General features: G+C 37.3%; 1 protein-coding gene across 6 annotated transcripts in view; it reads right to left on the bottom strand.

Annotated features, from left to right (window-relative positions):
- The window catches only part of BTRC (beta-transducin repeat containing E3 ubiquitin protein ligase), a 195,320-nt gene that overhangs the window by 56,897 nt on the left and 121,543 nt on the right, over nt 1–16,880 (bottom strand). The gene's annotated exons all lie outside the window — the stretch shown is intronic.

The following is a 16,880-nucleotide window of genomic DNA, read 5'->3' as shown; positions in this document are numbered from 1 at the left end:
TGAAAAAATATTTTCTATTTTCAGTCAAAAATGTCCAACAAATATTTCCTGTGAGTTGTTTTCCTTAGCATGTGGATCCCTCAAAAAGTGTCCATAGTTAAAGGAAACTTCAGCAATTACCAAGGGGAAACTTTTACTCTTTACTTTTTTCAACATCCTAAATGGAGATTAACACAAATCAATATAGCTTCCTCTCTCATGCTGTGGTCACAGACAAGCACCCTTCTGCCAAAGACAGTATGCTATGGACATCATTCTGGAACTTTCCTACACATACCCCAAAGCCATGATGCCAAGTCATCACCTTAGTTTGATTTTGTGTTATGTCTGCTGGTCACATTAACATGGCCCCAATCATTGCAATGGTGTTTTCAAATTAGGGGTGAAATATTCTGTGAAAAGTTATTCACTAACCTATTGAGAGCCTCAATCATGAGTTTTGTTTTTCCTAAGAGAGGATTCACCACTGCTTCTCTCTCAAATCACCTAGTATCTGCTGGGAGCCTTACATCATGATCTACAACAACAACGACAGATCTAAATTAACACAACAGAAAGCTATTTGATGCTGCTTCTTGGCTTCTCCACGTCACTCTTTTGTGGCATCCAAAGGCTTCAGAACCCTGGCATTAATTAACCAACAGTTTTATTACACACAGTCAAAGCCTGAAAAGAAAAGCCTAACAGACAGCAGGAGGAGATTACAAGGCTCAATTAACAGTTTTACTTCTATGCACTTGCCAATTTTGAGGTATTTTTTTAATTTTTATTACCTTGTATGGAATGCTGAAAAGGAAAATACTATACAAGTGCAAGAGAAGAATAACAAAGCTAAAATGTATAACTGTATCATTTTATATAACCAATTTACCCATTCTTTTTGTTTTCCAAGTCCTGTCCGGTTGTTCAGTAAATTCTTAATATTTAATAGGCATTCGGTAAATTCTTAATATTTAATAGGCATCACAGAGAACTACTTTTTAGATAATTGCATCCCCACCCGCCAAGTGCCACATCTACTCTAATACCTATATAGTGAAATTCACGAAACACAGTGGTTGAAAGCAGGGGGCTGTGGGGCCAGACAGACTGAGTTCAAATTCCAGTTGGGTTCTAGTTTATCACACGTAAAATGGGGTAGTAATATCTACACTTAATAAGGCTGTAGTGAGGGTTTGGAAACCCTGGTGGCGTAGTGGTTAAGTGCTATGGTTGCTAACCAAAGGGTCAGCAGTTCGAATCTGCCAGGCGCTCCTTGGAAACTCTATGGGGCAGTTCTGCTCTGTCCTATAGGGTTGCTATGAGTCAGAATCGACTGGACGGCACTGGGTTTTTGGTTCAGTGAGGGTTTAAGTGAGGATGTATATAAAACCCTTAGCTCAGTATTTGGCACATTACAAACATTTAATATCAGTACAAAAAGGTTATCAAATTTGGTGATACAATCTCTGGATTTTAATACTTTAAATATATATTCCGTAAGTTTTTTTTTTTAGAAGTCAGATTCAACAAACATAATTTGAGGATCTACCTTGTGCTAGTAAAAATTAATCTTACACAAACTCCACAATGAAAAGAATTTTGCATACAATTTGCCTTTTAGGAGTAATCTGTATTACACATTTTCAATTGAGGGGAGACGGGATAAATAATCTAAATATCAAAGTTTTGAAGTTTTAAGAGCACTAAATAATAGTATTAATTGGAAATCAACACCAACCTAAACAGCTGACTAAAAATTAGTTGTATAAAACTCTTACTTAATACTTACTCTTATTGCATGATCTCATGTTATAATGTGTTCCAGGTTACAACTTGCATTCAAGTTATATTACTCAGTATCCAAACCTTTCTTTGTAATTTGTATATAATATCCATAAAACTGTACCACTGCAAATGGAATCTACTGAATCCAGACACATGTAAGGTCTATGCCTACTCTTTACCTTTTATAACAACAACAAAAAAAGGTATATTTCATGTACCTAATAAATTTCAGAAACTCTTAAGTATTATTCAGTGAAAAAGCTAAAGAAGAAAACTCCTTCAGCCTATCAATTTTAATGTCTAAAACTGTCTAAAATAGTATATATCAACACTACAGAAATATATATATAAAGCAAGATTAAAAAAAAAGCTGATTTTTTTTAAAGTTCTCTAATTAAAGTCTAAAGTTTATAAACACCCCAATTCTAATCTACAACCTACACAAGAATAAGAGACACAGACAAACTGAAAATGAACCTCACACACAGATGTAAACAAAGCCACTCTTCAGGTTGCCCATTAATCTGCTAGTGGCATATTCATCTTATTTACAGTATTATACCCCCTGCCATGATATTCCATTACGGAGTCACGCTACAGACTCCATAGTTAACACTGTAGGAACCTCTTCTTTCTAAACATGGTTTTCTCCCTATATTTCCCTTTTGGCTTGTTCCCAGGTTTAAAGAAAATCTTTATAATTAAATTTTTTATGCTGTTAGATAATCATAGAAAATGTGGACAAAATTAGAGAAGCGACATTTGAGATATAAAGCACAATTAAATTTATGTTCAATCTTCTAGAAGTATTTTAACACTCCTGTGTTTGTCATGGTCTTAGTGCTCCATGGAAGCAAGTGCTCCTTACATACTTTACAAGTCTCGGCCTGAAATTTACTTCAACCTTAACCAACAATTACTTCTATTCTTTCCATTAGAGCATATCTAGGGAGATTCCAATACACTTATATTCCAATATAGTTATGTAGAGACAGATATAATGATGATATTTGCTTGTTTAGTTTTTGTTTTCATTTACTTTCAGTGAACCTGTTTCTTCTTAATCAGCCACCCCGATCTAATCTTCCTCTCTGAAACAGAGGATTTCAACGTCCAACTATTAATTGTGACACTGTCATCATGATGTCTTCTCAATCACCAAACCATGTAGAAGCATGCATACAAATACAGAAACTACTTGCTGAAGTTGTAATCAGACAGAGCCTAGGCTCTGAAGCCTTAAGGGACATTTTTTTAATTGACAAAATTAATTACCAAGATTAATTGGGAACAAATTTTTTGGTATGAAAGGACTGCCATTTCCTGCTTACACTGTAAATCCTGACACAAAACAGGATGAGATCTGTATTCCAAAACAATTACTAAGGTATGAGTCACCGCCCTGAACTGAATACCCAAAACTGCCCCATTTAGTCTGTATGCAATACAGTGTAACATGGAGCCACAAGGTCATCTTAGATCTTTTAAAGATTTTATATACACAGATATATACAGACACACACATACACATTGATAAACAACAGCTGTCGTTGAGTCAATTCTGACTCCATGGTGACCCCATGTGTGTAAAAGTAGAACTATATTCCATAAGGTTATCAATAGCTGGTTTTTTGAAAGTAGATTGCCAGGACTTTCTTTCGAGATGCCTCTTGGTGGACTTGAACCTCCGACCTTTTAGTTAGCAGCTGAGTGCATTAACTGTTTGCACCACTCAAGGACTCCAAAGATCTGCATACTATGTTGATAAGCTAGGTGATTATTATTAAGCATTTAAGACTATATGGTAGGATTATTGACTAAGTAACCCAGAATAGAGATAGTTAAGTTTTCTGGATAGAGTACTTGGCTCTGTTCAGTCTGAACAAGACATTTTATTTTTTTTAAGGAGCAGGGAAAAAGATGAGGAAATAATATTTGCTACATGTCAAAAGTGCTATAGAAATCAAATGGATATATAAACGGCAACTGGTTTTAAAGATACGTGGAGCCTCCAAGTATCACTTGAAGGACAACCTGGTGTGGTAGAGCCAGGACTCTGAAGTCAGAGAGATATGACTTCAAAACTTGACTCCACAACTTAAAGATGTGAAAATTTCGAAAGAGGCTTAACTTCTCTAAGTTTCAGACTCCTTAACTGTAAGACAGGGTAATATTTATTTTACCAGGTTCGCATGATGATTAAAACATATTACATACAGCTAGCACAACCGTGTCTAAACACACGGATTCTTTAAATATTAACGCATTCTCTCCTCCTCAAACTTCTGAGTAGTACGAAACTGGAAGAAAAATAAATGTCTTCCATCCTGAAGGTACTTTGAGAAACAAAATAAACATTTTCAATTCTTCATATGGGAATACATCCCCAAACAAACAAACAATCCAGAAGAGAGAAGAAAACTAAGAAATAATGGTAAAATTCTAAAGATTCAACTGGTTCCACATACAAGAATTTTAAATAGGGGTATGCTGGGTGAGCTCCAAAGGATTAGACTGATGAAAATTTTCTCTAGGATGAACCTTACTGATGAGCTTTGGGATTAATGGAATTTAAGGTGACTTGGTAACTCTAGGTCTGTTAAAACCAAAAATCAAAGCCAGTGCTGTTGAGTCAATTCCGACTCATAGAGACAAAGAGTAGAACTGCTCCATAGAGTTTCCAAGGAGCACCTGGCGGATTCGAACTGCCAACCCTTTGGATAGCAGCTGTAGCACTTAACCACTACGCCACCGGGGTTTCTCTAGGTCTGTTAGGAAATTAAAAATGAGTTTCTTGGTCACTGAACCACTTGGACATTCCTGGGATTACTATATAAATAAACAAAAAAATGCCCTCAAAAAAAGAATGTCTATTTGAACACTGATCTTAAGAAGCGAATCTTATTGGAAAAGAACTCTAGTAACAGGAACAAATACTGGCAAGATCGCTAAGTCAGATGGAACTTTAGAATTGCAGGGAAATGGGGAAAATATTATTTTGTTTTTATAGAAACTTGGTATAGAGTGAAATAGTCGTTCAGGTTCATAGCTCATTTGTCTTACAAGCTGAAGTCACGACACAAGAATAAAATTTTACATGTATAGATCCTGAGCTCATGGGTACTGAAAGGTTCAAAAGGAGGACTCGAGTTTCACAGCTTTGTAAGTGATATATTTACACCATATGACTAAGAACATATTTATTCATGGAGAGCTTATGAGCCCAGGCTTCTGAAGCTGTCAAACTAGTAGAGAGGAGAATGTTTATACCCGTGAATAGTCACAAAAACTCGTAAAAGCTTTAAGAATAGAAATTTCTTTTCCAGATTAAAGACCACAGAAAAATACGCAAAATTCTACCTAGTGGGCTTTAGAATACTGATGTGCACAGTAATGCCATTTTCTTAAAGTGTGTGTGTTGGGGGGGAAGACAATATTTGGTATTAAGGCAATGATTCTAAACTACAGATACATACAAGTTTAAACAAATATTTTCAGGAAAATTTCACTATCAGTCAAAAAATGCAACAAAAGAAAAACAAGATTTCTGCTCTCACACAATCCCCTGAACTATATTAAGGAGGTTTTTTTTTTAGGGAAGTGGAAGGGGGGTGGGTGCTAGGGGGAAGTGAATTTTGTTCTATGAGTTTTGCATGGAGAAGACATACTACCAGGGACTTAGTCTCTGTAAATACAGTATCTTGTTTTTTTAGAGTTACAAGGCTAGAGAGTGACTCTACAATCTCCATTAGTTATAAAAAAAAAAAAAAAATTTTTTTTTTTAGTTATACATATCATGAAAAAAGTCCTGTTAACTATGATTAGATACCTAACCTGAATATTTCATACTGTATTTTATTCTTTCCTGATAATTCTGTATACTTAGATGGATACCAGGTAACTAGCTTTTATATATGAATACACAAAATGCCATTTAAGTCAATTAACTGTTAATACTAACAAAATTTTTTTGTATCTCATGACATCTGGAAGATATGTGAATTTATGTATATGACCTAAATTATTACTTTCTTCCACAAGTTATACTGCACCACTGACCTTAAGGTATAGAAATTAAAATACTGCAAACCATAATGGCCTTATTATACTTTCCTAAAGTTAAAGCTTGCCAAGGAAGGTCCAGAAAACAGGCGCTGATTTGATATGGAAAATTTAGATCATTAAAGTCTTCTCGAGGGCAGCGGGTTTTATAGCCTCATACCATATTTTTCAATATTATAGGGATGATTAACAAGGTTACAATTTTAGTGTAACTGAGCTTTAAATGGATGATCAGCCTTTAGTCTCAGTTACTACATAAATTTTTTACCCCCTCTTCATCTTATAAACACCATAAAGAAAACTTGATTGATGTTCAATTCTCAATTACGTAAATTGAAATAACACAGCTTCCTACACCGCAAAGTCAATGGTATAGAGAAAAAAAAAAAAAAAAACCCTGAATTTCCTAATAAACACAATCAGGAAAAGAACACAATTTTAAATACGCCACAGCTTACTGCCTAGGTTTTGCTCCTCTTTTAAACAACTCAAAGTGACAGAAGTGCTCCTACCCAGAAAACCCTCATTTTACTTGTGGGAGTAGAACTCTGAATTGGGGAAGAGGGGAAGGGAGGCCGAATAGGTGAGTCTTTTAAAAATTTAATTCCTCTGGTTACCTGATTTAAAAAAAAAAAAAATTAAAACTTAAAACCTCCAGCCTAACACCAAAGAAAGTGTCCTGGTAATCAAAATCCTAAATGATCCCCAATATTTGTGACATTACTTTGGAAAGCAGGCAATATTTCTTAGTCTTTAAACCAGGTCCAGAGTGAAAACGCAAGGCCTGTATACAGCAAGAAAAGGGTAATGTAAAACCCACAGATCTTTTTCTTCCCCTTTTCAGAAACTGTGCCTGGTACTGTGCAGCTGTGGTCCTGCCTGCACCGTTCCCTCTGTTTCCAGTCTTGCTAATTAAAAGGTTGATCACAGAACAATGCTCTTCTCATTAATTTCAGGGTTCCGATTGGGCAGGATCCCTGCTTATCCCACCTGATCTTTTCACACTGCTGAAGTTAATGTGACAGGAGCCCGAAGATGGATTACCTGCTGCCATATTGCACATCGCCTCCAATCAGGAGCTATCTGTGTAAACTGATTGTTCTAATTTGCTCTCATTATTTTTACAATATCAGGAGAAAATAACTCACACAGCTCACTGTCAAAGCCATGAAAATCAGCCATTAGTTAAACCCAGACACTGAGTGGCTTTATTAGAGGCACTGCAGTTTATTGATGTGGCTCTAGTCAAACAAGGCAGCATTTGCTTCTGTAGAAGGAAGCGTTTATACTCAAAGTAAATATTTATTGTAATAATACCCACAGCAACATGATATTTTGAAGAATTCTGTTTTTATTTCAGAAGCTTGGTTTTGACACAAATTAACAGCAATCAAGCGGCTGGGTTGGTATTTGAAAGTAGGTAACGTTTAGTGCGTACTCGGTAGCATGAAAATGTGTCTATTAACTCAAATCTATGAGCACTCTTCACCTCCTACACCTCCTATAAATAAGAAACCCTATTCTGTGACTACAAATGCTCATCAGTAAATACGGGTGGTTTTATTTTGCTCTATGCAACAACAAATATTTTTCCAAAACAGAAATTTTATGAACTGAGGAATCAAAATTATTTCCATAATGATCAAGCAGGATAGTTTTAAATAGGACCATATTCTTAAACAATGCAGGTTTTCAACAAGAAAGATTACTAAACCTTTTTTCACAGATACTCACGATATATTCTCGAATTGGAAAATAAGCAGCAGAGTAAAGCCAGCTAAGCAAACAGAAAACTGTCCTAAGCCCTTCAGTAAGAGAAGATTTCTTAAAGCAGAAGGTAGGGCTCTGCAAAGAGGTTTGATATTTCGCGCTATCTTTAAAAGATTTGTTCTGGGCACAAAGAAAATATATTTTCATGTTGTAAAGAATATGCTAAATTCTAGAATAAGAAAACAGATTTGATCTTGGCATTTCCAGGCTTGCCTGACTACGAACATTTTGTGAGAATGTAAGCTAAATGCTTCCTAAACAGCATGGCGGGGGGGCGGGGGAGGGACTGAAGAAAGGGGACATAAATAATAGAAACCGATGCCCTTAAATAAAGGAATTTATCTAATCCACATAGTCTTCCCTCCCAGCCGCACCCCCACCCCTGATTTTGGTATTAGAAGGAAACATGGCTTCCTCCTGTTTTCTTTTATACTGAGATTCCTAGGTAATGAGAAGGCAAGAGTATGCCCTTCTTGCTGCTCCCCTTTTAATGGCCACTTTTCTTTTTCTAAGAAACAACGTGTGCCATGCTTTTCTCCTTAAAATTCCTGCACTAAAAGACTGCACCATACTGCACTCCGCAAAACGTGCTGATGGCGCCAATTACAAGCCCCCAGCCGAAAGCTCCAGCCCCCACCATTCGGGCAGATTTATGCGGACTCTTGCCGACGTTATTACAAGTCAGAGTTTATTGGGAAATTGTTACATTATGCGGAGTGTCTAACAAATTGCTTATGCTGCTATAATTGGATTACAACAGCCGCTTGCTCCCACCGGTAAGATTAGGCAAGTAGGACTCCTGCCGATCTCTGAGCGTTAGCAGTAATTTTATTTGCCTTGCCTCTCTCTTTCCTAACAACATGCCTCTCTCCCTGCCAGCTGTCTGCTGAAAAGGCACAGGCTTGTTCCTTGGCCCTAACAATGCAATTACAGCCCCGCAGATCGCACTGTTTGTGCATTAAGTACAGAGCCAAAACGAGGCGAATTGATCGTTTGACTTTTGGAGAAGCCATGTGATCTCTCTGCGCGGGTGATCCGACATGCATCAGCAGGCAATACTGCAGTCAATTCTTGATGAAGAACTTTCTCCTTCGCCCTTCTTTCCCTTAACCTTTCCCTTTTCGCCAAGGAAGACACTGACTGGGCTCATCTCAGCTAATCTAGATCAGTCCACAAAGGCAAACTCAATTGTGTTAGCTCCCTGGCTAGATAGAAATGTGAATAGGTTCTAGCATCTTGAAGTGCCTCAGTCAGATGTATCAGTGGTTCCCAATAGCTGAACTGCTGCTGCTATCTAAAAAAAGGTTCATAAAGAGTTCACTGAGGAAAAGAAGTTTCCTAGAAACAGTGCAGTTCGAAAGAACTATAGAAAAGTTTTAGCTTTTGTCAAATATAACTACCTTGGAATGGCTTTGCTATAAAGCTCTGTCTATATATTCAAAGGCCATCAAGAAATCAGCAATGAAATCTGTGTCCTGCCTGTCTCTGCAGATCTGCTCTGCTGGAAGATGCTGGCAGCCAAAGTGCAGAAACAATGCAGCTGGACTTCAGGCATCAAAACTGCCAGTATGATCCCCACTCAGGGCAAAGTTTTAGAGGTATTTTGTAGACAGCTTTTACTTTGTTTCTTTTTCTTGAACGCTGAACAATGAGTGCTGATAGGAAGGAGCCTGTGTAAAGCAGTTACTTTGATTCTAGGGCATAATTCATGAAGATTCTGGACAGGGGTTGGACTTTTTTTTTTTAATTAACTGTCTTCTTGGTTGGAAATGGCTTTGACATCTAGCAGTTTTAATATAGACTAGGATTCCTGCTGACACTTCCTCACCAATGGCATATGCTACTTAGGGTTCCTGAAGCTGATTACACAACAAATGTGTAGTCAGTCTGCTGACCCATTTTGGTGCCCCACGTCTGTATTCTTAAATATCATGCACATCTAGAAAGGAATGTATTCTTGTATCCTTAACTGGACAAATGCGCAAACTTCAATCTATAACAGGAGTCCTTGCTTCTATTATTAGTTCAAAGTGACCTTGGAAAAGTCACTTTACTGTGTATTTCTCAAACCCCTCTGTAACTGTCATTAGAAAATTTAACACGCATTAAATTCACGTGGACATTTAAAGATGAAAGAAAAAAATATTTCGGAACTTCACTCCTGCTTTTTGAAACAGCAATAAGGCTAACGTGTAACACGTGACTCCAGAGATTTTCCCAACCACGCTGGCCTCAATAATACAGTTAAATCTGAATATGTTCACTACAAGGCCTAACGTTTAGACCTGAGAGAGACGCCTGTGCAAAAGAATGGACCATCTGACATGCTACTTGTGGAACAGTATATTAAAGAAGCCTGTTAACATGTAGTTTAAAACTCAAAAGAAACTCTGAACAGCTGAAATGCCTTATAAATAGCACAGACCCAGAGGAAGTGCAAACGTCTGCATTGTGAATTGTAGATCTTAATTACCGACAATGGCTGGTACAGCAAGTAGCACGGAAAAAAAGGGAAACAGTTGCACTCTTCATGGTTGGCAATAATTCTTCAAGAAAATATTTACTATCAATCAGTTATGAGAAAAGGGACTCTGTGCTCGTAAAACAGCACGTTGCTTCTCATACCAGGACCATTTTGCTTCAGCATAATCTGAATTTAAACAGCTTGTTTCCTGCGGATATAATTTTGGAAATAAATAAAACAAGTCTTCTATCAAAATCTGGAGTGAGTGCAAAGGAACATCACATTTTTCTGTCTCAGTCAGTTGCAAACAAATTATTAGTCTCAAGTAAGAAACAGGAACAACAACAACTAAGAGAGAAAACATCTACAGAGGACTACTGAAGGGGTTTATCTCTCAATCACAAAGAGGCAGAACTTCTATCTGAGCCAAGAATCCAGGCAAACCAAAAGCCAAACCCATTGCCATCCAGTTGATTCTGACTCAAAGCGACTCTATAGGACAGAGTAGAACTGCCCCATTCGGTTTCCAAGGAGCACCTGGTGGATTTGAACTGCTGACCTTTTGGTTAGCAGCCACAACTCTTAACCACTACACCACCAGGGTTTCCAGAATCTAGGCAGATGTGTGCAAATAGCTCAATCTGAACTGTACTTGTTTGTGTGTGGGGGGGGGGGGGTTGGGGGGTGTGTGTATAAAGGTAAATTAGGGAAAAGCCAGAAGCCTGAAACAAATATTCAGTAATATTGACTGAAGTCAATTAAAAAAAAAAAGAAATTAACGCTTTTCAGTTTTCCAGTTAGTTTTCTTCACCAATTAAAAAAACATCACGCAGGTTGACAATTAGGCAAAACATAATTATGGATTTTAAAGACTAAGTTGACAGTCAATAATGACTGTCCACCTAAAGCTACAATAATGTTCATCATGTTCCAAACACAAATCACATGAACTACAGGGTTATAATTAGTAAGAAGAAAGGCTTTTGAAGAAAATAAGAGACATTTCAATGCCTCTAAATACTACTTGGATTAAGTTATAGTAATAAAATGACTCCTCCCTCATTGTTATTTTAAAATCTTAGGCCTCATTCTTCAAGTTAAAGATTTAGAAGATTATTGTCAACCTAGGGAGGCTGTAGCGAAATCTTTTATTGTCTTACAGCTTTGTTTTCTGGTATTCTAAAGAGACTAATGGGTATGCCTCTCATAAAGCCATTGTGAGACTAAGATACTTCTGGTAAAGAAGTGTCATGTACAACGTACTATATAGGGGTCCAAGGATAACAGCATTGCTGTTTGTAAGGGAATAACTGGTATTAATGTCCTCTCTAAAACTCACATAAACCATATTCAATAATATTTTAGAATATAATTAGTATCTCCACCCAAACCAAAGTCACTTTTATCAGAATTCAGTTACTTTGAACTAGTCAGAGGGGAAAAGTGGTTGATACCACCATATTATAGTTGCTCTCACATGGAGATAGTTGGACATTCAAGGCCACATTGGAGAACGATCTGAAGCAACAATAGATAACTGTACCAAGTGAAAAGCTACTGTAGCCTTATCAAGCGTAGCAGATCAAACTATCCAGTTAGGGTTAAACGTGAAGAACAAGTATAGGGACAAGCTTGCAGACCTACAAAAATAATGGCAAGTCATTACCTTTCAAAGGTCAGAGGCCAGTGGAAACAACGGAGAATCGTGAGACACCATGTAACACATATATAAGAAGGGAAAACTCTTCCACTATTCCCGTGTTCTAGGTACCTCACTGGAGGTTATTGCAAGGGAGAAATTTTTCCAGCTACATGTTTTTATTTGCCATTGATCAACTGATTATTGGCTCAAATCTGAAGCAGTGAACCAAAAGACAGGAGGCAGGCCAGTAAAGGAAACCAGCGAGTTAGGTGGGTTCCAATAGGAAATGATAGAAGTCATTATTAAGAGTGTTTAAGGGGAAGAAGAAAGGATATAGGTGTCAGAAAAATGTTAAAATAAGCAAGAATGGGATGAGAGCATCACCATCTGCAAGCATGTAAAACAGACTGATGAGCAGCAATGAGCAAACTTATTTCCTCACCCAAGAGCATAAAAGAAATTATGTCATTGTACCAGATGCCAGAAGATTTCTAACCATGCACCACTGAGGTCCAGGGTGGGAGGAGGGAAAAAACACATCATAGACACACACCAACATAACTATGTAGCTTAGAGATCCTGGTTTACAAAGTATGGAGAAAACAAAAGGAACAGATGCTCACTTGGCCAGCTCTCAATGCAACTCATTAAAATCGTCACCCTGTCCTTGGATCGGTGCTCAGGCTAAGATTTTACCTTGTTTAGCTGGAAGTCACCCACTTGTGTTGAAGCTGAGAGTACCATAGCCAAAAAGGAGAAGGGTTATTTTTAAAGGCCCAAATGATTGCCCGCCAATGCACAAATAATAGATATAAAATAGGGTCAATTAACAGTTGAGAGTTATGACTAAATGACTGAAAAAACAAATGCATGTAATTTATAGTACTCATGTTTTACGGCAAATTATTAAGACATTCTAATTTAAGAGACATTTACTGACAAGCTCTTTTTTATTTTTAAATAAACTTTAGAACAGTTTTAGGTTCCCATTAATGGTGCAGAAAGTATGGAGCTCCCATATGGCCCCTTCTCCTCTACACACTGTTTCTCCTATTATAAACATCTTGCATACCTGTGAATCCTAACTTCTTTAAGTATAATTTTTAATAAGTTCTGACATTTCTTATATGGATCATACCATTGGCTATATTCTGTATGATTATTTTCAGTTGATAAGCTAGGCTCAAAGACTGCTGCATGTTTTATGAAATAAAATAAAAAGTATTCCTATCCTTCAATAAAATAGGAATAGAAGGGAAATTCTTCATTATAATGAATGGCATCTATACAAAACCAACAGCCAACATCATTCTCAACAGAGAGATGCTGAAAGCATTCCCCCTGAGAATGGGAACAAGACAAGAATGCCCTTTGTCACCACTCCTATTTAACATTGTGCTGGAAGTCCTAGCTAGAGCAATAAGGCAAGAAAAAGAAATAAATTGTATCCAAATTTGAAAGAAAGAAGTAAAACTATCTCTATTTGCAGATATGATCCCATACATAGAGAATGCCAAAGATTCCACAAGGAAAAACTAATAGAAAGTTTCAGCAGAGTAGCAGGATACATGTTCAACATACAAAAATCAGTTGGATTTCTTTACGCCAACAAAGACAACTTTGTAAAGGAAATGAGGGAAACGATACCATTTATAATAGCCCCTAAAAAGATAAAATAATTAGGAATAAATCTAAGCAGGTACGTAAAAAACCTATACAAAGAAAGGTATAAAACACTATTACAAGAAATCAAAAGAGACCTATATAAATGAAAAAACATACCATGTTCATGGATGGGAAGACTCAACATTGTGAAAACGCCAATTCTACCCAAAGTGATCTACAGATCTAATGCAATTCCAATAGAAATACCAACAGCATTCTTTAACGACATGGAAAAACTAATCATCAACTTTATACAGAAAGGAAAGAGGTCCTGGATAAGCAAAGCATTACTGAAGAAAAAGAACAAAGTAGGAGGTCTCACACTACCCGATCTCAGAACCTACTATGCAGCCACAGTAGTCAAAATAGCCTGGTACTGGTACAGCAAAAGACACATAGACCAGTGGAACAGGATCAAGAACCCCAGATGTAAATCTATCCACCCATGGCCAGCTGATCTTTGACAAAGGACCAAACTACATTAAATGGGGAAAATAGTCTTTTTAACAAATGGTGCTGTGTTAACCAAATGTCCATCTATAAAAAAATGAAACAGGACCCACACCTCATGCATCATACACAAAAACTAACTTAAAATGGGTCAACCAAAAAAACCAAAAACCAAGCCCATTGCTGTCAAGTCAATTCTGACTCATAGATACGAATCAACTCCTCAAAAAATAAGAGCACCATAAGTACTAATACAATCCAAAAAAAAAACAAACCATACCCACTGCTGTCGAGTGGATTCTGACTCATTGCAACTCTATAGTACAGAGTAGAACTGCCCCATAGAATTTTCAAGGACTGCCGGGTGGATTCGAGCTGACAACCTTTTAGTTAGCAGCCATAGCACTTAACCACTATACCACCAGGGTTTCAAAAAATGAGGCAAAGATCTAAATATAAAACCTAAAATGATAAAGATCATGGAAGAAAACACAGAGACAACACTAGGGGCCCTAATACGTGGCATAAATACAACACAAACCCTACCTAACGATGCACAAACACAAGAAGATAAACTAGGTAACGGGAGCTCCTTAAAATTAAACACTTATGCTTATCAAAAGATTTCACCAAAAGAGTAAAAAGAGAACCTACAGACTGGGAAAAAATTTTGGGCTACAACACGTCAGACAAGGGTCTAATCTCTGAAATCTACAGAATACTTGAATAGCACAATAACAAAAAGACAAATAATCCAATTAAAAAATGGGCAAAAGATATGAACAGACACTTCACCGATATGAACAGACACTTCACCAACGAAGACATTCAGGAAGCTAACAGACACATGAGGAAATGCTTGTGGTCATTAGTCATTAGAGAAATGCAAACCAAAACTACAATGAGATACCATTTCACCCTGACATTACTGGCATGAATTAAAAAAACAGAAAATAACAAATGTTGGAGAGGTTGCAGGACATATCTGGTTTCATGCACTGCTGGTGGGAATGCAAAATGGTACAACCACTATGGAAAATGATAAGGTGCCTCCTTAAAAAGGTAGAAATAGAAATACAATACGATCCAGCAATCCCACTCCAAGGAATATATCCTAGAGAAATAAGAGTTCTCACACGAACAGACATATGCACACCCATGTTCACTGCAGCATTATTCACAATAGCAAAAAGATGAAAACAATCTAAGTGCCTACCAACAGATGAATGGATAAACAAACTGTGGTACATACACACAATGTAGTATTATGCAACCATAAATAACAAGGATGAATCTGTGAAGCATCTCATAACATGGATGAATCTGGAGGGCATTATGCTAAGTGAAATAAGTCAATCACAAAAGACCACTATTGTAAAAACCCAAGAAAAGGTTTACGCATAGAAAAAGACAACCTTTGATGGTGATACGGGAGGGGAGGACCAGGAAAGGAAATCACTAACTAGATAGTAGACAAGAGTTAGTTTTGGTGAAGGTAAAAGCAATACACAATATAGGGGAAGTCAGCACAACTTGATCAAGGGAAAGTCATAGAAGCTTCCTATCCAAAAACTTTGAGGGACCAAGTTACCAGGGCTGAGGGCAGGGGGCCATGGTCTCAGGGAACATCAAGGTCAACTGGCGTAACATAGTTCATACAGAAAATGTTCTACATTCTACTTGGGTAAATAGCATCTGGGGTCATAAAGTTTACAAGCAGCTATCTAAAATACATCTACTGTTCCCATCATGTTCCAAGCAAAGGAGAATGAAGAAAACCAAAGAAACAAGGAAAATATTAGTCCAAAGGACTAATGGACCACATGAATCAAAAATCCACCTGGATCAAAGGAGAATGAAGAACACCAAGAACACAGCATAAATAACAAGCCCAAGAGACAGAAAGGGCTACATGAACTAGAGACTACATCATCCTGAGACCAGAAGAACTAGATGGTGCCCGGCCACAACCGATGACTGCCCTGACAGGGAACACAACAGAGAACGCCTGACGGAGCAGGAGAACAGTGGGATGCAGACTCCAAATCCTCATAAAAAGACCAGACTTAATGGTCTGACTGAGACTAGAAGGACCCCAGCGGTCAGGGCTCCCAAACCTTCTGTTGGCCCAGGACAGGAACCACTCCCGAAGCCAACTTGTCAGACATGGATTGGACTGGACAATGGGTTGGGGGGAGATGCTGATGAGGAGAGAGCTACTTGCACCATGTGGACACTTGAGACTATGTTGGCATCTCCCGTCTGGAGGCGAGATGGGAGGGCAGAGGGGGTTAGAAAATGGGAAAATGGTTACGAAAGGAGAGACTGGAAGGAGGGAGTGGGCTGACTCATTGGGGGAGAGTAAATGGGAGTATGTAGAAAGGTGTATATAAGCTTATATGTGAGAGACTGACTTGATTTATAAACTTTCACTTGAAGCACAATAAAAATTATTAAAAAAAAAAACTAATTTGTGCTGTAAACTTTCACCTAAAACGCAATGAAAAAACAAACAAAAAAATGAACCCCTTAATCGTTCAAAAAAAAAAAAATCCCTATCCTTGGATTTTTGTAGCAGAAGATGGAGACAACATGATATCAGTCCTTGCTCTAATAATAACAGTAGTAACTGAGGGGCTGGATGTATAATACAATGTATCAAAGTAGTTAAAGTTGAGAATGTTACGACAGTGAAAAATCTCTGAATGGTTACAAAGGCAATAATTTTATAGATATGCAAAGTAAAAATATACAAACAAAGACCATATTGGAATGTTATTTACTCATGGACTAATCAAAATGGTTGACATTTAAATTTAGGTCAAAGTTCCTGAGCATTGAAAGATACTAGGGAAATTTGGTTCACAGTTGATACGAAAAGCCTCAGATCTCTAATACTTTATCTGTGTATCTAGGGTATAGAATGGCACATAATTACATATAAGAAAGATGTAGCTGATATGTATGACTAAACATACTTGTTCACTCAGATAAAGATTACTAAAAGCAATATTTCTATCAAAAGCCACTCAATAAATAATAATAGTGATATAATAATTG

The sequence above is a fragment of the Elephas maximus genome, chromosome 16, assembly GCF_024166365.1.
Source record: "Elephas maximus indicus isolate mEleMax1 chromosome 16, mEleMax1 primary haplotype, whole genome shotgun sequence".
NCBI classification, from domain to species: Eukaryota; Metazoa; Chordata; class Mammalia; order Proboscidea; family Elephantidae; genus Elephas; species Elephas maximus.
The sequence above is the reverse complement of the archived record's forward strand: the minus strand, read 5'-3'. Positions and strand labels throughout refer to the sequence as shown.